At 47.3% G+C, this 21,575-nt stretch overlaps 1 protein-coding gene and 1 pseudogene across 2 annotated transcripts in view; one reads left to right on the top strand and one right to left on the bottom strand.

Annotated features, from left to right (window-relative positions):
• The first annotated feature begins 1,501 nt into the window (after window positions 1-1,501).
• Window positions 1,502-21,575, top strand: part of POR (cytochrome p450 oxidoreductase) — a 59,307-nt gene continuing 39,233 nt past the window's right edge. Inside the window, exon 1 of the mRNA XM_081257583.1 lies at window positions 1,502-1,591. The gene's annotated coding sequence lies outside the window, so the exon portion shown is untranslated. The remainder of the gene's footprint in view (window positions 1,592-21,575) is intronic.
• LOC308628323 (large ribosomal subunit protein uL6-like) lies at window positions 12,520-14,603 on the bottom strand (annotated as a pseudogene). Its single transcript has 2 exons — window positions 14,589-14,603; window positions 12,520-14,098 (listed from the first exon to the last, which is right to left on the bottom strand). The product of its transcript is annotated as a large ribosomal subunit protein uL6-like (transcript).

The raw sequence follows: 21,575 nt of genomic DNA, 5'->3' as shown, positions 1-21,575 counted from the left end.
GATCATCCAGGTGAAAAGTGAACCCAGGTAGGCCTAAACTAGGGCAGGGAGAGCAGGAAAGATGAGAAAGGGGGAGGGTGGTCCTGGAGATAGAATCCCTAGGACTCAGCTACTGGGTTTGTTTGTTTGTTTGTTTGTTTGTTTTTGCGTTACGCGGGCCTCTCACTGTCGTGGCCTCTCCCGTTGCAGAGCACAGGCTCCGGACGTGCAGGCTCAACGGCCATGGCTCACGGGCCCAGCTGCTCCGTGGCATGTGGGATCTTCCCGGATTGGGGCACGAACCCGTGTCCCCTGCATCGGCAGGCGGACTCTCAACCACTGCGCCCCCTCAGCTACTGGTTTAATGGTAAAAAGTAAAAGAAGATGCCTGTCTCCTGCCTCAGAGATGCTATTAGCAGAGAGAGAGAATTCAGTGGTATGTGTTCTGGCTTCACAGAAGCAGGGTGCAAGGATTCAGAGGCAAAGTTTGAAGCCTGTCTGGGACACGCAGGGAAGATTGTTCAGCAAGGTGGTGAAAAGGTGAGAGGGAGTATCAGAGATCTGGGGAATGAATTTCCCTACTGCTCTCTTGAGGGCCTAGCATAGGAGTTACACATTCAGTCCCTTAGTTAGACAGGGGTACGCCCCACCCTGAGGGCTACTGCATTCATCCAACCTGTTGGAGGGACTGATTCAATGGGGTGAATCAGACATATTCCTGACAGACTGGAACGATGGAAGCCTAAAACTGGGGCCACGGGGATAATCCTCTCCTTATATAGGCCTTTAGTATTTTCAAAGTAATTTGTTGTCGTTGGTGGGTCCCATTTTTAAAGATGGAGATCGGGTTCTGAAAGAAGTGAGCTGCCCACTGTTCCAAAAGGAATTCGCAGCAGAGCCTGTAATAACAACAACAACTTACATTTCTAGAGCACTTACTATCGCACTGAACTAAATTATTTATGAACATGAGTTATATCATCTAATCCTCATAATCCTGTAACATAGGAACCACGGCAGGAGGAAGAGGTGGGCTTCTTACCCCCGACCAAGACAGCCTATCTTTCCAAACCCGAAGTGCCCTCTGCCCCCTCCTGCCTCTTCGGTCCAGTCCTCGCCGCCTGCCTGCTCACTTCCTGTCCCCCGACCCAAGCAGGCCAGCATTCCAGTCCCAGGCTGGAGGGACCCCGACACTGTTCATGCAGGTTCGCCATTTTCAGGCGAGGGCACTGAGGATCGTGGAGGAGAAAGAGTCGCGAACACACGTGAGCGGCGGCCGGCAGCAGGAGGCCAGACGGCGCGGCTCACGGCTACTGCCCCCACGGAACTGTCAAAGGCGTGAGGGGACTCCCGGCCCGGGACTACGCGCGGGGCTCCTGGGTCCCTCTGCTGAGCTGGGACGCTAAGGGGGCGTGGCCTTCAGGGACGTACCAAGAGCGCGGATTCGTAGGGGGAGGCCTGGCCCCAGAAACAAGCGCACGGCCGAGTTGGGCGGAGCGGCGCCACCGTCGGCCACGCTCACACCCCCTCAGCCGGCGCGGGCGGTGGTAGCGCCTCAGTGGTGTGGGCCTGCGTCCTGCTCAGGTGTCCGTACTGCAGCCGGCCGACCGTGGTGAGTACGTGCGTTCGCTGGTGCTGGATTTGCGGGGTCCGGTCGCCAGGACTCTGGGTGCCCGGGCTCCGGGGCCCGACGCCTTCTGGCCGCCTCGGCCGCCCGGGCCCTCGGCATGGGGGCGGGCTCTTGGGCCGAGTCGCTGCCCAATTCGCCAGACGCCGGCGCGGAAAGCGCGGCTCCCATTTCGGCCCTTCTTAGGGTGGCCCTTCCCCTCGAGCTGATCTCTCGCGGAGGCTTGAGGGTCGTCGTTTCCACGGCCGAAGGCGCCCTACCGGCCCTTCGGCGGAGGACCGGGTCTCGGCGTGAGAGGGCTCCAGCCCCCACGCCGCCACCCTTGGGCTAAGCCACTTTTCCTCTCTGAGCCTCAGTCTCCCCGTCTGTACAGTGGGCCTCAGGAGGCGGCCAGTTATTGGGTTCACTTAGGTAGGACGCGCTCGATGAGTGTGGGTGGGACCCGAATCTGACCTCGCAGCATCAGGTGGGCTCAGTCGAGCCCGCCAGCCCGGCCTCTCCTGGGAAACATTCTGCCTGCCGGCGGCATCCCTGGGGGACAGTGCTCCTCGCGGGCAGGTGCCTTGGCAGGTGCTTTGCCGGGCTCTGCTGGGCAACCGTGACACCCTTAGCTCGTGGGAGCAATTGGGAAAGAGGTGGAGGTCTTCTGGGCGGCGGGGGCACTTGACCTCGACTTTTTGCTTTTCATTTCTCTATGAGAGTCACCATTGCGTGAGCCGGTGACCAGTACTGAGAAGTTTGGGACCATTTCAAAGAACGTGGCTGCCTCCTCTCTTAGACCGACAGAATACAGCCTTCCTTCTGAGCTTGGCCGAAGTAGGGAATAGTGCCAATACCAAGGGAGATGGGTCTGGAATGGGTAGTCCTCGGTTGGAACCTTGGCATCTTGGCAGGACACAACTTCTTGGAGCCTCTGTTTCCTACTCAGTAGCCCAGATAGTGATACAGCCCACCCTGTAGGCCCCCACAGGGTTGAGGTTCTGAGGTTCAAAAGAGAGGGTCTCGGAGGGTGACATTGAGAACTGTGACATTCCATGTAAGCTGAGCAGTTAACTAACCCTCTGGGATCCAGTGTCCTCACTGTGCAATGCTGTAATTCACAGGCCCACCTGTTTGGAGAGAAAGCATTGATTCGTCACTCACAAGTTCTGTCTACACAAGTCCCCTTTGAGTGGTTGTGGGGTTGGCTTGATCAGGAAAAAGTCTAAAAGTCCCGGTTAGTAAAGCAGTGCACCCAGAAGAAATCACTTTCTTTTCTTTGTGTCTCTCTACGGAGTTCTCATTTTCCTTTTGAGAGAATGGTCACTTCTTGAGCTTCTCATGATTTTCATACCACCTAGTTTAATCAAGTTTAAAAAAGTGGTCTGCATTTCAGAGAATAGAATATTGGCTTCCAGCTGGGTTGTAGTGTTGAAAACTTCAGAGTGATCGTAACTCTCCCAAATCCTTCGTGTCTAGCACTTGAAAATGTTACAGGTAGGTTTGAGGTGAAAGAAATGTACTTCAGCACCTGGAAATAGCAACCTTGACTGCAGTCAGCCTGAGTAAGGCAGGCGAAACTCCTGAGTGGTATGAGTTTGTAAATAACTCATGAGATGTATGAGGTGCTTGTTGCCAGACAAGCCTTACATTTTAGGACATGCTGGTAACTCTGAATTGATCCTTCCTTAACCCCTTGAACATTAGGATCTGAGTTCAATAAAGTTCACGCATACTTAGGAGATAGACTATTTGAAATCAGAATTGCTTGGCAAATCCAGAACATTTACTGGTTAAACTCATGGAACATTTCAAGTTCATAAAAATGTAGCTCTTAAGCAACTTTTTTTTTTTTCCCCTAATAGAGGCTTCTTTAATTGTGGGACTTTTCATGGTTCCGGAGGGCCCAGCTGCCCTGGCAACATCTGCTTCCTCATGCTTTAGGAAGGAGGAGAGCCCTGAATGGGGTGGAGGGTGTGGTGTCAGGGGACCTGAGTCCCAGCTCAGGCACTAGCACTGTGTGCCTTTCACCAAATCACCCCAGGCCCGGGGACCTCAGGTTAGTGCTGTGGGATTTAACTTACATGTCAGATTCATTTAAAAATTAAAATGAGAAAAAAGTGAATTGGAGAAATGACTTTTTATAAAAATAGATTTTATTCTGTTTACAAAATTACTAAGTGCTCATTATTTTAAAAAATACTCTTATATCAGAAGGAGAAAAACAAATACTATATGCTAACACATATATATGGAATCTAAAAATAAAATGGTTCTGAAGAACCTAGGGGCAGGACAGGAATAAAGACACAGACGTAGAGAATGGACGTGAGGACATGGGGAGGGGGAAGGGTAAGCTGGGATGAAGTGAGAGAGTAACATTGACATATATACACTACCAAATGTAAAATGGATAGCTAGTGGGAAGCAGCTGCATAGCACAGGGAGATCAGCTCGGTGCTTTGTGACCACCTAGAGAGCTGGGATAAGGAGGGTGGGAGGGAGACACAAGAGGGAGGGGATATAGGGATACATGTATACATATAGCTGATTCACTTTGTTATAAAGCAGAAACTAACACACCATTGTAAAGCAATTATACTCCAATAAAGATGCTAAAAAGAAAAAACTCTTATAGAAATACTCAGTATAATAGTGAACATTCCTCATAGCCTTACACTGAGACAAAAAAATTACTGCTAGTGGTGTAGTATATATTCTCCAGATATTTTTCTTCACATATAAAAATATTTATTACCTAGATTTTTTTTTTTTACTTAAAACAGCAGGATTTTTTTTACTATTTAAATTTAAAACACAGAACTAAGATGAAACTAGTCATGCTGTTCTGAGTCTTGCTTTTTATTACTTAACATGATGTCTTTCTATAGCACTATGTAAAGATCTACCTCATTCCTTTTTTAAAACCTCATTCTTTTTAAAAATGACAATATCCCAGTATCCAATATTATTGAAAAAAAATTATGTTGTTTGCAGCCTTTTACTGTTATGAATTCTGCTACAGTGATTAGCCTTGTTCTTTATCTTTCAGCGATTGGACAAATATTTTTGCATAATGAATTCTTAGAAGTGGAAGAACTGGAACGTTTATGAGCTTTTAAATGCATTCATTTAACAGATGTTGATTACCTCTGATATATCAGGCACTATTTGAGATGTCGGGCCTATAGCAGTGAACAAAACACACAAGTCCTCCATGGCTCTGACCCATGGTTTGTCAAGTGATGATATAATTTCAGATTTAACTTTTTACTATATGTCAGATTCATTTGAAAATTGAAATGGAGAAATGACTGTTTTTTATAAAAATGTATTTTTTCTGTTTACAAAATTATTAAGTGCTCATTATAAAAAGTCTATTACAGAAATGTGCAATATAGACAGCGAATGTCCTTCATAGCCTTACACTGAGACAGTTTCCAGATGGAGAAAAATAGTACAGAGGAGTATGTGTGTTTGTAAAAATGGTGTGACTTTAAATGTCAGTAGATATTGTCAAACTTCCCTCCAAAAATCATAATCTTGTTATGTTCCCACCAGCAGAGACTCATCATTTTTAAAAAATTTTATTTATTTATTTATTTATTTATTATTTATTTTTTTTGTGTGGAACGTAGGCCTCTCACTGTTGTGGCCTCTCCCGTTGCGGAGCACAGGCTCCGGATGCGCAGGCTCAGCGGCCATGGCTCATGGGCCCAGCCGCTCCACGGCATGTGGGATCTTCCCGGACCGGGGCACGAACCCGTGTCCCCTGCATCGGCAGGCGGACTCTCAACCACTGCACCACCTGGGAAACCCCAAATTTTATTTATTTTATTTTATTTTTGGCTGCGTTGGGTCTTCGTTGCTGCACGCAGGCTTTCTCTAGTTGCGGCGAGCGGGGACTCCTCTTCGTTGCGGTGCGCGGGCTTCTCGTTGTGGTGGCTTCTCTTGTTGCAGAGCACGGGCTCTAGGTGCGCGGGCTTCAGTAGTTGTGGCTCGCGGGCTTAGTTGCTCTGCGGCATGTGGGATCTTCCCGGACCAGGCCTCGAACCCATGTCCCTTGCATCGGCAGGTGGGTTCTTAACTACTGCGCCACCAGGGAAGCCCAAGACTCATCATTTTTTAATTCATAATTCTAGGGCCAGTTGCTAACTGCTAATGGCAGAGATGCTTTTTTTTTTTTGGCCGCACCGTGAGCACATGTGACCTTAGTTCCTGGACCAGGGAATCGAACCCTCACCCCCTGCAGGGGAAGCATGGAGTCTCAACCACTGGACCGCCAGGGAAGCCCAGAGATGCTTTTATTTCAGGAAAATTTATGTGAGACTCTGAGCTAAGTTTGTATTAGGTATATATATATATATATATATATATATATATATATATATATATATATATGGCACAGAACAGTGTATTCTTTTCTTAGGTTTTCGGACTTTCTTACTTCCCTCTGGATGAATTCATCATTTAGGAATCTTACTCTGCCTAAATCTGTGTCATACCATTTTAGAGCTCTACATCCTAAAAGTGTTTTTCCTTCCCCAACCCCCTCCCCAAGTGAGGTGTTTACATTAGTTGTGTGCCTGCTGGGATGTGTGTGTGTGAAGGTGGTGGAGGAGTTCCATGGTGCAAACCATGGGTCTTTGCGGACTGGTGGCTCCTGTTGGTTGGGTCCACTGTAGCCAAATTCATCAGCCTGTGTTATGCCTGATGCTCGTTGGCATGGCAACACGCTCGGGGATGTTGTGAACAAAGCAGCTGGGCGACCTGGTCCTTCTTCTGGGTGGCTTGAGGAGAAAGCTGCTGACATAGGGGGCTTACTTGTTTTACTTATAAAGAGGTGATGTGGTGGGGGAACATCTAAGAATTATCCTTTAATTGGAGTGCTGGAGGGTGAGGCATTCTGGTCTGTACGCAGCTGAGAGAATTGGACACGTGCTTCCCTGAAATTAATCTGTTTCAAAGCTAAACTAGAATAAAATGATGAGCCAAACTGTGGTGCCATCAGCTATAGACGGTTTCTCAGAGAACTGGATTCTTTGGGAGATGACCTGTAGTAGGAAAATAGGACGGAAAAAGCTGAGTTTTGTCCCCTGGTTGTAATCACGGAGGAAGATGGACTCTGTAAGGATACCCTGATATGGGGTTGTGTAATCTGCTTCTCGGTGAAAATCAAGAATGATGTTTAGTCATTTTTTAAAAAAATCTCCCCTAGTTTTGTCTTCAGTGCCTTTTCCTGTGGCCCTGTGCACCCCGTTTCTTTTGCCAGAGCAGCCTTTCATATCACTTCTTCCTTTGACGCTTAGGTAAGAGCACCGTCACCGAGATAACTTTGATCCTCATGGCACACACCATCATTGCGCCGGGTAGGCTGGGTTTGTACAAAGGTTGGAGGACTGGGTAGGAACACATGAACTCATGCTCACCTTCCCTGAACCCGATGTGCTGACTCTGTATCTATAGGTCACTTGGGTCAGTTTTCAACACTGAAAACAGGGCTGGCAGTTCTTGAAAACACAGGAGAATGAATCAGCCAGTTGTGCCCGGCTTCTTTCAGAAGTGGGGTTTCGGGTGGGACTGTGGTCTTTTGAAGAAGGGCGTTTGTTGGTTTCAGAACCTTTGCGGTTAAGAAACCACATGGCATTACCTGGACATGTTGGACACCGTCCCTTATGTAATGTGATTTGCAAACTCTAAAAGGTCATTGAGCAAGACTGTCCCGCCTATCTGAAACCCCCACCAGCAAGGTCTCAGCCACTGCTAGTGACCTCACCATCCCCTGGTCCCCGAAGCTCTAAAGACAAAAGACATTTTCCAGGGCTTCCCTGGTGGCGCAGTGGTTGAGAGTCCGCCTGCTGATGCAGGGGACACGGGTTCGTGCCCCGATCCGGGAAGATCCCACATGCCGCGGAGCGGCTGGGCCCGTGAGCCATGGCCGCTGAGCCTGCGCGTCCGGAGCCTGTGCTCTGCAACGGGAGAGGCCACAGCAGTGAGAGGCCCACGTACCGCAAAAAAAAAAAAAAAAAAAGAATTTACAGTCACTCTCACTGTCTTACTGTCTTCTGTTTATTTTTCCTTCTTCTCCATCTGCTTCCACCAAGCATATGGAAGTGGCTTATAATAAAAGGAGTCTCATTCTCCCCATCCCTAATGGCAGTATGGGGGTTGGAGAAGAATGTGGATTCATTGAGAACAGAGAATTCCCCATCATTTCCACGAGTGTCGGCCAGCACATAGAATAGTGCCGGGCAGGAAGCAGGCCCTCAGAAATACTAACTGGATGAGTGGCGGATGAGTGCTTATGGTTTCTCTCTCCCAAGTGTACTGCCGAGCTTTCTCCTGCATATTGACTGTGGTGCCAATATTGGGTCTGATCTATGTTTTTTAAGATTATTCTAAGATACAATATGAACTTTTTGTAGGATTTTAGTTTCCATCTAGGTGTGAAATTTTAAATGTTTCAAGTTCCTCCTGCCATTGATAGTTTATTCAATAATTGTTTTTTGTTTGTTTGTTTGTTTGTTTTGCGGTACGCGGGCCTCTCACTGCTGTGGCCTCTCCCGTTGCGGAGCACAGGCTCCAGACGCGCAGGCTCAGCGGCCATGGCTCACGGGCCCAGCCGCTCCGCGGCATGTGGGATCTTCCCGGACCGGGACACGAACTCATGTCCCCTGCATCGGCAGGCGGACTCTCAATCACTGTGCCACCAGGGAAGCCCAATTATTTTTTAATTGAAGGAGAGAAAGAACTTGTGTGCTGCCCCTCCATCATAGTATTCTATGTCTTTCTGGATATTTCTAGATCAGTTACCTGGATGCCAAAAACATGAATAAATGTGTTTATTTAAAAAATTCTAATGAAATGAATAAACGGGATCTAATCTAACCTTTGAGTGTCTGTTGTATGTCAGGTATTTCATATCTCATGTGATGATCATAAGAGTATGGTCAGCAAGGAGACGGAGGCTGAATAAGCCATGTGCCGAGGGTCCCGTGGTGTGTAGGTTGCACATCTGGGGTTTGAACCAAGGTCTGTCTACCTACAAGGCCCATGTTCTTTTCATGGCTCAACTGGGTTTTATTTTAGGTTTGTTGAATTTCAAGGCCCACACCCTCCTCAGCAAAACCAAGAACTGTGGAAAGAACCTAGTAATTGAGAGAAGGCCCCAGGAGGCAGGTAATTGTATCAAAAGATAGTCAAGGGAAGTCATTGTGATGGAGCACAGAATTCATCTCAGACCTTCGTAGAAGGCAAGGAAAGAAGGACAGGATTCACAGCAAACATGATGGAAAAAAGGAAGCGCATCAGTTTATCACAAGAAGCACTTTTCCTTGGGGCTTCATACAACGGTCACTGAGTAAGGCAGGGGGCAGCAGCCTCCGTACTCAGCAGGCGTTTGAAGAGCCCCTCGTGTGTACCAGGCCCCCTGTGAGGTGCTGGGACTGCACTGTGTGTGGACAAGATCGACAGGATTAGATAGATGGCTTAGGCCAGGGTGGAGGGAATGTTCTAAAGAACAGAGGAGTGTGACCACAGGTCACCCTTTCTGGAACCCACTGGGGTAAAGGCAGCGAACTTCAGACTCCCTTATAATAGTGTCAGGACAGCTCTTTGGGGGATGGGAGCCAGAGAATAGACCCAGAGTGGTGTATTTTATCAGGCAGGGGTAAAGCGGGGGAATCTGGGAGAGCAAGCGCGGAGAGACCCTTTGCCAGAGGTGGAAGGCAGGCAGTCCACAGTGGAGGCCCCGAGGCTCTCAGCGCATCCTCCACGCTGTGTCCGGCTATTTTGCCGTGAAAGGTGGGAAGCCTGGCTTGGCTTCTTGCCCCTTATCGGGTGACTGCAGGCAGAGCCGGGAGTTCTCAGAAGGCAGCGCTGGTTATGGTTTAGTGCTCCCGGCTGAAGGGCCAGCATTCTGTACCAGCGAGTGGGGAGCGAGAGAGATCCTGGAGCTTTTGTGGATTCAGTCATGCAGCAGGTACATGGTGAGCACTGTGCCATGCCAGGCCTCCTGAGCACAAGGGCTACTGAAATGCATGGCAGCCCCAGCCAGACACCAGCCCAGCAATGCTGTCACCTGATGGTGTAGTCAGGATATTAAACTGCCAGATGAACCCCAGGCCAGGCAGTGAGGCGGCTTCTGTCTACAGCTTGGCCTTGTTCTAAAAAGGTGGTGAAGGACATGCAAATGGATGATTGAGTAGCTCTGACGCCAGTGGGTCTGGGTTTGAATCCTGCTTCTAACGCCTATCAGCTCCCCGACTTTGGACAAGGCACTCTAATCTCTGTGCTGATTACAGCTCCTGTACCTCAGAGCGTTGCTGTAAGGAGGACATTAAGTAGTAGAAAGTCGTAGTGTGAATGCTTCATACCTGGTAACGGCTGTTACTATTAGCATTTATTTAGAGAAAAATAGATACGATGGCAGGTGGGGACCTAGGGATAAGATGGCATATGGCTACTCAAGGCTGTTTGGATTTGTCCCGAGTTTCCTGATGTCCAGAGCAAAGTGGGGGGGCACATCAGGGGTGGGAGTGGCTGCTGATGGTATAGAGATTTCCTTTGGGGGGTGGGGGTGATGAAAATGTCCTGGGGTTAGCTAGTGGTGCTACTTGTGCAATGGGTGAACAAACGGAAAACCACTGAATCGTGCACTTTAAAATGGTGAATTTGGGGTGGGGGGGCGTGAATTACATCTTGATTTTTAAATTTTATTTATTTATTTTTGCTGTGTTGGGTCTTCATTTCTGTGCGAGGGCTCTTCTCTAGTTGTGGCAAGCGGGGGCCACTCTTCATTGCGGTGTGCGGTCCTCTCACTATCGTGGCCTCTCTTGTTGCAGAGCATAGGCTCCAGACGCGCAGGCTCAGTAGTTGTGGCTCACGGGCCCAGTCGCTCCGCGGCATGTGGGATCTTCCCAGACCAGGGCTCGAACCCGTGTCCCCTGCATTAGCAGGCAGATTCCCAACCACTGCGCCACCAGGGAAGCCCTCAATTTTTTTTTAAGTAAATATTTATTTATTTTTGGCTGCGTTGGGTCTTCGTTGCTGCGCACGGGCTTTCTCTAGTTGCGGCGAGCGGGGGCTACTCTTTGTTGCAGTGCACAGGCTTCTCATTTGGGTGGCTTCTCTTGTTGCAGAGCACGGGCTCTAGACACACGGGCTTCAGTAGCTGTGGCACGCAGGCTCAGTAGTTGTGGCATGTGGACTCAGTAGTTGTGGTTCATGGGCTCTAGAGCGCAGGCTCAGTAGTCGTGGCTCACGGGCTCTGTTGCTCTGCGGCACGTGGGATATTCCCGGACCAGGGCTCGAACCTGTGTCCCCTGCCTTGGCAAGCGGATTCTTAACCACTGTGCCCCCAGGGAAGTCGCAATATATCTTAGTTTTTTTAAATCAGGTTTATCAGTCTCAAGTCCTTGAGCAGCAAGACTGTCACTAATTCTGCTACTGAGTCCCCATCACCTCGAGCGAGTTGTACACATCTGCGGCAGACACATTTACTGCTCACGGCGTATTTCTTTCCCCACCCTTCCATCCCTTAGCCCCCTGGAAGTTAACCTCAGCTAACGCCCTGTGAGTGGGAGCGCGGTGTGTCCCCTCTGCCCTGAAGCATTTAAGGTCTGGGACCAACCCCTCCCAGTCTTCTCCCCATCACAGAAGCCCTGCAAGTTACATGTTGAGTTGGTGGCATCACAAGGAAAAAGCTGCTTGAAGCACCAAGTTCCCTTAAGGAGGCCAAGAGCCTCTCAGAGACACCTGGCCTCCACTGGACATCGTGTAAACTTATGCATTACATCACTTGGGGCATAAGGCAGGGCTGGGAGGAAGACACCTTTCCTCGGTGCTGTGTCCTGTGTCCTCATAGCCCCTCCCTCATGCGTGCTGTGTGATGTGGGTCTTTTCTAACCGAAGCCACAGCCGATGCACTGGGACCCGAGTGTGTCCCCACTGCTGGCTGCAGCCAAGTTCACAGCCCTGTCTGTCAGCGGGAGCATTAAACTCAGCCTCTGGGGGCATGTCAAGTGATTGAGTGTACCTGCCCCAAGTGACAGCGTGGTGTAATGTCAGGCCAGCATTTTGTCTTCCTCCCCTCCTAAGAGAACATGGTCAGGCAATCAAAAACTCTCAGCAGCTCCTGGTTTAGTGCGGTGGCGTAATAATCGTGGACACTTTTACAGACGCCATGAGACAGTCCTGTATCCCCATGGGGTCTGGTTCTTACCGACTCGCTCATTGCTGTTCTGTTGTGAACTTCGATAACCCCACTGCCCACATCCTACCATTTAAAAGCATGGTGTGACTCGGCAGGCAGAGATCGCAGAGATGACCTTCAGTTCGTTCTCAGACACACTTGATTGACACCAGCCTTTAACGCATGGCAGTGGCCTAATGTCAAGGCGAAATGCAGGCAGAGCTGGGGATCAAAACAGTGCCATCCAAGGCCCAAGCCTGACGGCAGTCTGGCCTAACCACATGATAAAAGCTGGCCCCTGGGAAGTGCGTGGCCACGTGTCTATCTGCCGTCCTCCGTCAGCGCCTCCATCACCATGTGTAGCTGCTGCCCGCAGCAGCCTTGTGTGGCTCCTGTCCTCACCACCCCCGCACCCCCCACCCCTCCCCGGCAGAGACTCCGTCTTCACTGAACGGCACCGTCTCCTGCTGGCCAAACCTGGCGTGACAGGCCAGCCTGGGAACCAACCGGAACGATGATGAGCCAGGAGTTGGGCCACCCCCTTGCTCGTCTGCAGGTAGATGATGACTAGAGCTGTGACAGGAAGTGACAGAGAGGGTCTCGTATGGCCCTTAAATCTCCCTCTTTGAGTTGCTGGCTGTGGGACTTCCAGTGATTTTTTGGTTCCTTAGGTCTTCAAGTCCGTGTCTGTAAAAATGGGTGAAATATTTATCTAAACAGGCTAATCATAAGAGTCAGGGAGGGTGGGAGGGAGGGAGACGCAAGAGGGAAGGGATGTGGGAACAGATGTATATGTATGACTGATTCACTTTGTTATAAAGCAGAAACTAAAAAAAAAAAAAAAGTCAAAAGAAAGTGGTTGTGTAAAGCACCTAGCACGGTGCTCAGCACATGGTGGCCGTGGGGTCGGTGCTGTCCCCGTGCCCGAGTGGGCAGCACACGAGGTGCGGGTGAGGACTCTGCAGCCTCTCTCTCCTGCAGTGCTCAGTGCTGGGTTTTTGAGAATCATGGTACTTAACTCAGGTGATGAGTAAGACATAACTTGAGCTTCAGGAGCTCATAATCAGGTCAGAGAAGCAGATGGGGAGGTAACTGACTATAACCCGAGGCAGAGGCTACCGGGTGCCGGAGCTGAGTGTCAGCGTGAAGCTGCAGCCAAGGTTCTATGGAGGAAGCAGCATTCGAGTTAACCCGTCAAGATATAGCTTTGATGGCTACGGAAAGAAAGGGAAGAACTTTCTTAGGAGGGAAAACAGTGAAGCAGAAACAGGCAGCAGTGTATGAGGTGTGTCTAGGGGAGCTGATAGGAAGGCCTCACAATAAGGATGCTACTGAATTTTTTTTTAACTTTTTTTTTTAAACCAATTTTTGACTTACAGAAAAATTGCAAAAATATTGGATTGGCCAAAAAGTTCGTTCAGTTAGCGAATACATTGTTCAATAAAATTCTTGGCGAAAATGAAAAATGTGTCTTTTATTTATTTTTTAACTAATTAATTTATTTATTTTTGGTTGCATTGGGTCTTTGTTGCTGTGCGCGGGCTTTCTCTAGTTGCAGCGAAAGGGAGCTACTCTTCGTTGCGGTGCGCGGGCTTCTCATTGCGGTGGCTTCTCTTGTTGCGGAGCACGGGCTGTAGGCGCAAGGGCTTCAGTAGTTGTGGCTCGTGGGCTCAGTAGTTGTGGCTTGTGGGCTCTAGAGCACGCGCTTAGTAGTTGTGGCACACGGGCTTAGTTGCTCTGCAGCATGTGGGATCTTCCCGGACCGGGGCACGAACCCATGTCCCCTGCATCGGCAGGCGGACTCTCAACCACTGCGCCACCAGGGAAGCCCGTGATATCCTTGTTTTTAACTGCTGTGGCTCGTGAATCCAAGCAGCTGAGTTTGATACACGTTCACTGCCACCTCCTTCAAGAACTAGCTCATCTTCCTGGGCTTGAGATAGTGAACAAGCAATGCCTGGCCTCATCCGAACTCTGCAGATATATTTTTTGCCCAAGAAAATTTGGATTTCAACAAGAAGACTATTCTTTTGAATGATAGTGTGGACGGGGAAGTGAGAGTTCAGAGACCGCATCTTGTAACGGAAGCCCAGTGTGACACCCTTGATCGTGCTCTGTATGTGACTACAGATGGTGCCAACGATAACCAGGTCCTTTCTGTTTCGCCACCATTTGTCACCCCGGAGCCTCTTTCTCTTTCCAAGGAGGCCGAGTTCTACATTAATGTGATTGAAGACCCTCCACAGGGTGCCCGTGGGGCCCTTCACAATAACCGTGTGTCCCTTCAGAGTGATGTCCACGTTTTCTGGAGTGTTAATAGTCTGCTAAAACTGGGCTTCATCCCCGCAGTAGATGCAGCAGAGAAGACATAGCTTTTTTGTTTTGTTTTTTGGCCACACCACACAGCTTGTGAGATCTTAATTCCCCAACCAGGGATTGAACCCCGGCCCTCGGCAGTGAGAGCACGGAGTCCTAACCACTGGACCGCCAGGGAAGTCCTGACATGACTTATTTTAACCTGCTTCTGCCCTGAAGAATATGAATGGCAGAGAGAAGTAATCCACCAAAGTTCTTTGAGTGCCTACCATGCATTCTGTGCAGTTTTACCCATATTATCCTCCCAGTAGCCCTTTCAGAGTTATCAGTGATGATGATTCTCCATTTTAGATAGGAAAGCAGCTGAGGGAAGTTGAGTTTTGCCCAAAGTCACAGAACTGTCAGTGGCAGAGCAATTTTGAGCTCGTTTTTATTCTTCTTTAGACCTACGCCCCCATTTTCCCTTTAGGCCCTTCTGGATCCTCTTCTCCCCACCCCCATCAGTGCCATTTTGCACCCTCTCCCATCAAGAAGCCATCCTAAGCCAGCCTCTGCCCAACCGTGAGCTGCGCTGGCCAGAATCTGTACTGTTCATTTTGGCAAGGAAGTAACTCTGTGTCTTGTCTCTTTCCATAGAAGGGCAGGGGACATCCCCTGACCTAGTTTGTCTTCGCCTATTTAGCTGGCAGGGTGCTGGGCACGTGACCTACCTGATGAATGTGGGAGAGCCACTCTTGATAGGAGTGGAGTGTTTCTCCTCAAGGCAATTTCACTTTGGACAGTTGTCTTCAAATCAACATCACCATCAATATTTCTAGGATACTTTGTGGAATGCTTCCACAAGCATCATTTGTGCAAAAGCCAAACAGGGATTAAAAGCCCACCTTGTTGGCTAAGGCTCAGTGAGAAGTAATTTGCTCAGGTGGTGGTCGAGCCAGTTCCCAAATTCGGTTCTCTGAACTGCTGCCAAGTCCCACACCCCTTTCACTATGTCCCCCTGCCCCAGTTTTTTCTGTTTTATAATCCAGTGGACTGGAGAGAAATCAAAGAAAAGATGGGGCTATTTGGTTCCCCTCAATGTTATGGTCCCTTCTCTGTGACACCACTTCTAGTTAGAAAAGTCATGATTTTTAGTTGAAATTCGAATATTACTTTCGGAAAGTGGTCTTGGTTTCCTATGATATGACTGAAAAGTAGAGTCATATTTCCAGAGTCAACAGATGATTAAAAAAAAAGTAGTTACTCCCTTTCTCTAGGGGATACTAAATGGAGGCATTTGGAAATTTGAAATTTGATGTAATACTGTCATTGTGAAGGAATAAATAAATAAAGGTATGTAGGTTTTTATTTATTTTGTTTTGTTTTACTTTCCTGTTAAGATGGTTTGGAACAAGGACAGGTTACTCTTCACGCCAGAGCAGACAGGTGAGTTTGGATAGAGGTGCCATCATCTTTCCATTCTGGCCGGTGGAAGTTGACAAAGACTGAGCTGACCTTGTCTGCTGATGGTAGAAAAATGCGGACAGAGGAGCACTGGGGTTTGGCAGGGGTTCCAAGTCCTAACCTGTGTGTTTCTAAAGCCTAGAAGAGCTGTTGCTGTGCCTTTTTGAGTCATTTCAGACCTTCCGAGCTTTCTTCTGGTCTGCCCTCTTCCAGGCACCGTCTCCTGTCTCCTCTCAGTAGCTTCTGGGGCCTGTGTCCACCTCCCGACCTTCCATCCCTTTAGTTAGAGGACTTGTATTGCATCAGGTATGATGACCCAGATGTAAGTCAAGGTGAGCCCATCAAGAATGGTTGAAAGATGATGAATTGAAACTCAGCGTGCTCCTGTTGGCAGGGGTTGGGGGCAGGGCAGTGGGGGAGGGAGGGGTGGTGGTCCTTCCACTGCAGCTTAGCCTGAGGCAGGTCTCTGGACGAGTCCTGTGATGGCTCAGGTTCCCCGAAAGGCAGGATGGGGCAGACTCTGGGAGCTCTAGACGTCAGAACCCAGATGCTTACTTTCCTCTCAGTAAAGGTTGGGTTTCTCCAGAGCTTTTGGGTGTCTCCAGACTATATTTCTCTAAACTCTTAAGGAAATCCAGGAGTTTCTGGGAGTCACCCAGACTGTGCTTTCCCAGGACTCTGGTTCTTTGTTTCTGAGTCACCCACTGCCCTGCCTTGACGGTCTCCCCTCCAGCCATCACACCGAGGCGGGCTCAGGGGACTAAGGAGCAGGTGATGAGTAACTCACAGCAGGAGGAGAGCTGAGAGCTAGAACTAGTGTGTCTCCAGGCTGTGGTCCCCAAGTTGGTGTGTGGTTGTGACCCTGGCCCAGCACCTCCCGCTGCACACCTTTCCCACGAGGGTCTCATTTACCGGGTATGGTTTCCGTGGTGGAGAGGGCCCATCTTTTTTTTTTTTTTTTTTTTTTTAGAACAGGAACCCTTAGGCAGTTTCCTTTTTTTAAAAATTAATTAATTAATTAATTAATTAATTTTTGGCTGGGTTGGGTCTTCGTTTCTGCGCGAGGGCTCTCTCCAGTCGGGGCAAGGGGGGGCTACTCTTCGTTGCGGTGCGCGGGCCCCTCACCGCCGCGGCCCCTCCCATTGTGGGGTACAGGCTCCAGACGTGCAGGCTCAGTAGTTGGGGATCACGGGCCCAGTTGCTCTGCGGCATGTGGGATCCTCCCAGACCAGGGCTCGAACCCATGTCCCCTGCATTGGCAGGCAGACTCTCAACCACTGCGCCACCAGGGAAGCCCGAGAGGGCCCATCTTGTCCGTACATCCATCTCTCCAGTTTCTTCTCTTTGCCCGTCCTTCTGGGTCACAGGTGTTCTGGACTCCCTGGAGTGCTTATTGATTCTTATATGTAGGGGGTTTTTTGTTCTTGTTTTTTAAAGAATCGATTTTATTTATTTTTGGTTGTGTTGGGTCTTCGTTGCTGCGCACGGGCTTTCTCTAGTTGTGTTGAGCGGGGGCTACTCTTCATTGCGGTGTGCAGGCTTCTCATTGCAGTGGCTTCTCTTGTTGTGGAGCACAGGCTCTAGGCGCGTGGGCTTCAGTAGTTGTGGAATGTGGGCTCAGTACTTGTGGCTCGCGGGCTCAGTAGTTGTGGCTCGTGGGCTTAGTTGCTCTGTGGCATGTGGGATCTTCCCAGACCGGGGCTCGAACCCGTGTCCCCTGCATTGGCAAGCGGATTCTTAACCACTGCGCCACCAGGGAAGCCCTGCATGTATTTATTTTTAACTTTTTTATTTTGAAATAGTTTCAGATGTACAGAGAAGTTGCAAAAATATTGCAAAGAATTTTTGAATACTCTTTACACAGATTCCCCAAATATTACCATTTTACCTTATACTCTCTCTCTCTCTGTCTTTTAAAATTGAAGTGTAATTGACCTACAGCTCTATGTTAGTTCCAGGTGCATGACATATTCTATATATTACATAATATTTCTATATATTACAAAATGATCATCATGATAAGTCTAATTACCATCTGTCACCATGCAAAGACATTACAATATTATTGGCTCTGTTCCGCATGCTGTGCATTTCATCCCCATGACTCGTTAATTTTGTAACTGGAAGTTTGTTCCTCTTAATTTCCTTCAGCTATTTCATTCATCCCCCGCCACCCGCCCTCTCCTCTGGCAGCCACCTGTTTGTTCTCTGAATCTGAGTCAATTTCTGTTTTGTTTTTTAGATTCCACATATAAGTGAGATCATATGGTACTTGTTTCTCTGTCTGACTTATTTCACTTGGCACAGTGCCCTCTAAGTCCATCCATGTTGTTGCAGATGGCAAGATTTCATTCTTTCTGATGGCTGAGTAATGTCCATTTTATACATATACTGTCTCTTCTTTATCCATTCATCTATGAATGGGCACTTAGGTTGCTCCTGTATATTGGCTGTTGTAAAAAGTGCTACAGTGAACAGAGGGGTGCATATATTTTTTTAAATTAGTGTTTTTATTTTCTTTGGGAAAATACCCAGTAGTGGGATTGCTGGATCATATGGTAGTCCTATTTTTAGTTTTTTAAGGAACCTCCGTAGTGTTTTCCACAGCGGCAGCAGCAGTTTACATTCCCACCAACAGTGCACGAGGGTTCTCTTTTCTCCACATCCTCGCCAGTGCGTGTCTCTCTCTCTTTTTATCATGTCTTTTCCTGACCTTTTTGAGAATAAGTTGTACATATGGACATATGAATTACTCTTAAGTCCTTCAGTGTTTCTTTTCTAAAATTCAAGGGCACTTTCTTACATAGCCACAGTATAATAATATCAGGAAATTAACATTGATATACTATGTTGTCTAATCACAGCAGTTATTCAGATTTCCCACTAATGTCTTTTATAGAAAAAAAAATCTTTTTTTTTTCCTTGGTCGAAGATTGCACTGAACTCTAACCACTCTTCAGTTTCCTTTGATCTGGAGCAGTTCCTCAGTCTTTTTTTATCTTTCATGACCTTGACATTTTTCAAAAAGTCAGGCCAGCTCGTTATAGAACGTCCCTCAGTGTGGATTTGTCTGATGTTTCCACATGATAAGATTCAGATTATATGTTTTTTGGGGAATATCACAGAAATGGTATTTTGTCCTTGTCCCAGTATTGGACTTGGATCCCTTGGTTATGGTGGTGTTAGCCAGGCTCTCCACCAGGAAGTTCTGGTTTTTTTCGGATGGAATCAATAGCTTCTCATCAGACTTTCACCCACAGTTTTTAACACTCATGATTCTTGTCTGAAACAGTTATTACTATGGTGGTTGCCAACTGGTGTTTTTCTAAGCCCTTCATCTTTCTGCATTTGTTAGCTCACATTCTACTCTAAGGAAGAACTTTCCCTTCTCACTGATGTGTTTGTTTATTCATTTATGTATTTATATCAGTATTCACTCTTGCATTATTCTTCTATCCTTTGGGTTATAGTCTGTCGCTGACGGTGTTTATTTTAATGTTCAAGTTGTCCCAGATTTCCCAGTGGGAACCCCCTCATGTAGACTCCTGTGTTCTTTAGCCATGTCCCTGTCATTCTTCAAGCCCTTCCTTAGCCTTTGGCACAGCAAGGTGATCCAGGTTCATCCACTACTTTTCCTGCCCTTATTCTCAAGTCAGCCATCTCTCCAAGGAGCCCTAGTTTCTTTGGATGGAGAATGATGTTTAGAAACCAAGATTTGGGTGCTAGATGGCTCCTTGCTCCTAGGGTGTCATTATTTCTAGGCCCTCTCAGCAGACAAAACTAGGAAATACACACAAAACATATGCATTTCTTTGTCCATCTTTATATATTAAGAAACCATTGTGTATACTGATATCTGCAGTTTCAGTCCAGCCCCACAGTGTTCATTCCCCAGTCTCTCTTCCCATATTTGTACCTCCCTCCTTCAGCAGTAAGGAATCCAGCTCCCATGTATTTAATTTCAGAAGTAACACGTGAATACCAACCATCTCCTTATAAAGAACACACAAAGCAAAGGTCCCTTTAGACACCCCAGTCATATTCTAGGTATTTCCTAGAGGAAATTATATTAGAAAATATATATTGTATATATCTTCCTGGACCATATTTCTGGAGAAATACCTAATTTTTCTTTTATTTCATTAACGGTTTCCTAATGAAAATATAACTTTCTTTTTTATTTAATATATTTTGTCAGTCTTGCAATGAGAGTACCAGTAGCTCCGCGTAACTATTTTTTAACTGTTGTATAGCATTCCATTACTTGGAATGGAAAACATAAGCATCCAGTTTGGGGCTGGTACAAGCAGTGCTGGGCTCAGTGAGAGGCACAGTTCAAGAAGAGAGTCACCAGACCCAAGGATCTGGGCATTTTTTTTTCCCCATAAGAAAACAGCTTTAAAAATATTTTTCTGATTAGGTAAATAGCCATTATTTTAAAAGAAGCAAGTAATACATTAAAAATAAAGTGGGGGGCTTCACTGGTGGAGCAGTGGCTAAGAATCCGCCTGCCAATGCAGGGGACTCGGGTTCAAGCCTTGGTCCGGGAAGATCCCACATGCCGTGGAGCAACTAATCCTGTGTGCCCACAACTGCTGAACCTGCGCTCTAGAGACTTTGAGCCACAACTACTGAGCCCACGTGCCACAACTACTGAAGCCCACATGCCTAGAGCCCATGCTCTGCAGCAAGAGAAGCCACTGCAATGAGAAGCGTGCGCACTGCAATGAAGAGTAGCTCCCGCTCGCCACAAGTAGAGAAAGCCCCACGCACGGCAACGAAGACCCAACGCAGCCAAAAATAAATAAATAAATAAATTTATTTAAAAAAATAATAATAATAAAATAAAAATAAAGTGGGGGGTAAAATTAAAATCTCACCCCTGAGATAATATTTTGGTAATCCTTTCACATATCATCTTATGTATATACATACATAAATATTTTTACATCATTGGGCCACAGTACCTATGCTGTTGTATTGTAGAGACTTTTTTTTTTTTTTTTTTTTCCGGTACGTGGGCCTCTCACTGTTGTGGCCTCTCCCGTTGCGGAGCACAGGCTCCGGACGTGCAGGCTCAGCGGCCATGGCTCACGGGCCCAGCCGCTCCACGGCATGTGGTGTTGTATTGTAGATAACTTATTTTGCAGTGTGACTTATATACAGTGTATATACTTATATACAGTACGATCTTTAATGATGAATTCTTACGTAGATAAACTCCTCTGTAACTACCACCACAGATAAGATACTGCACATAGTCCAGCATGCCAGAACCTTCCCTTGTGCCTCTTCCTCCACTTATGACTCTTGACCCAAAGGTAACCACTGTTCTGACCTCTATCACCATAGATTTTTTGCCTTTTCTTGAAGTTCAACTATAAATGGAATCCTACAATAAGGTACTGTCCTGTGTTCAGCTTCCCTTGTTCAGCGTTACGTCTGTGAAATTCATCTGTGTTACTGCGTGCAATAGTTCATTCTTTTTCATGTCTATGGGTACTTGCTACTTCTTCTTGTTTACTTCTTGTCGTTCAAAGAATTTTTCATAGTAGTAACAGCTACATTTATTACAACACATACTCTGTGCTAGGCACTGTTCTAAACCCTTTACAAGTTCAGCTTGTTTAATCCTCACAATAACCCAGTGAAGTGGGTACTACTATTATTATAATAACATGTCCATGACACTTTATCAGGTTGAAGAAGTTCCCTATTATTCCTAGTTTACTGAATTTTTCACCATGAATAGATGTTGAACTTCTCCATCCATTGATGATCAGGTGGGTTTTTAAAAAACCTGTTTATATAGTGAATTACATTGATGTTTGGATATTGAACTAACCTTGTATTCCTGGAGGAAACTCCATTTGATCATGACATAGTATCCTTTTTACATATTGCTCAATTCGATTGACTAACATTTTAGATTTTTGCATCTGTGTTCACGAAGCACGTCAGTCTGTAGCCTTCTTTTTTGTACTGTGTCTGTCTGGTTTTGGTATCAGAGTAATACACACCTCATAAAAGAGTTGGGAA

This window comes from Mesoplodon bidens, assembly GCF_964165515.1.
Source record: "Mesoplodon bidens genome assembly, chromosome: 15".
Taxonomy (NCBI): Eukaryota; Metazoa; Chordata; class Mammalia; order Artiodactyla; family Ziphiidae; genus Mesoplodon; species Mesoplodon bidens.
Note: the sequence above shows the minus strand (reverse complement) of the source record. Positions and strands in the feature narration are given on the sequence as shown.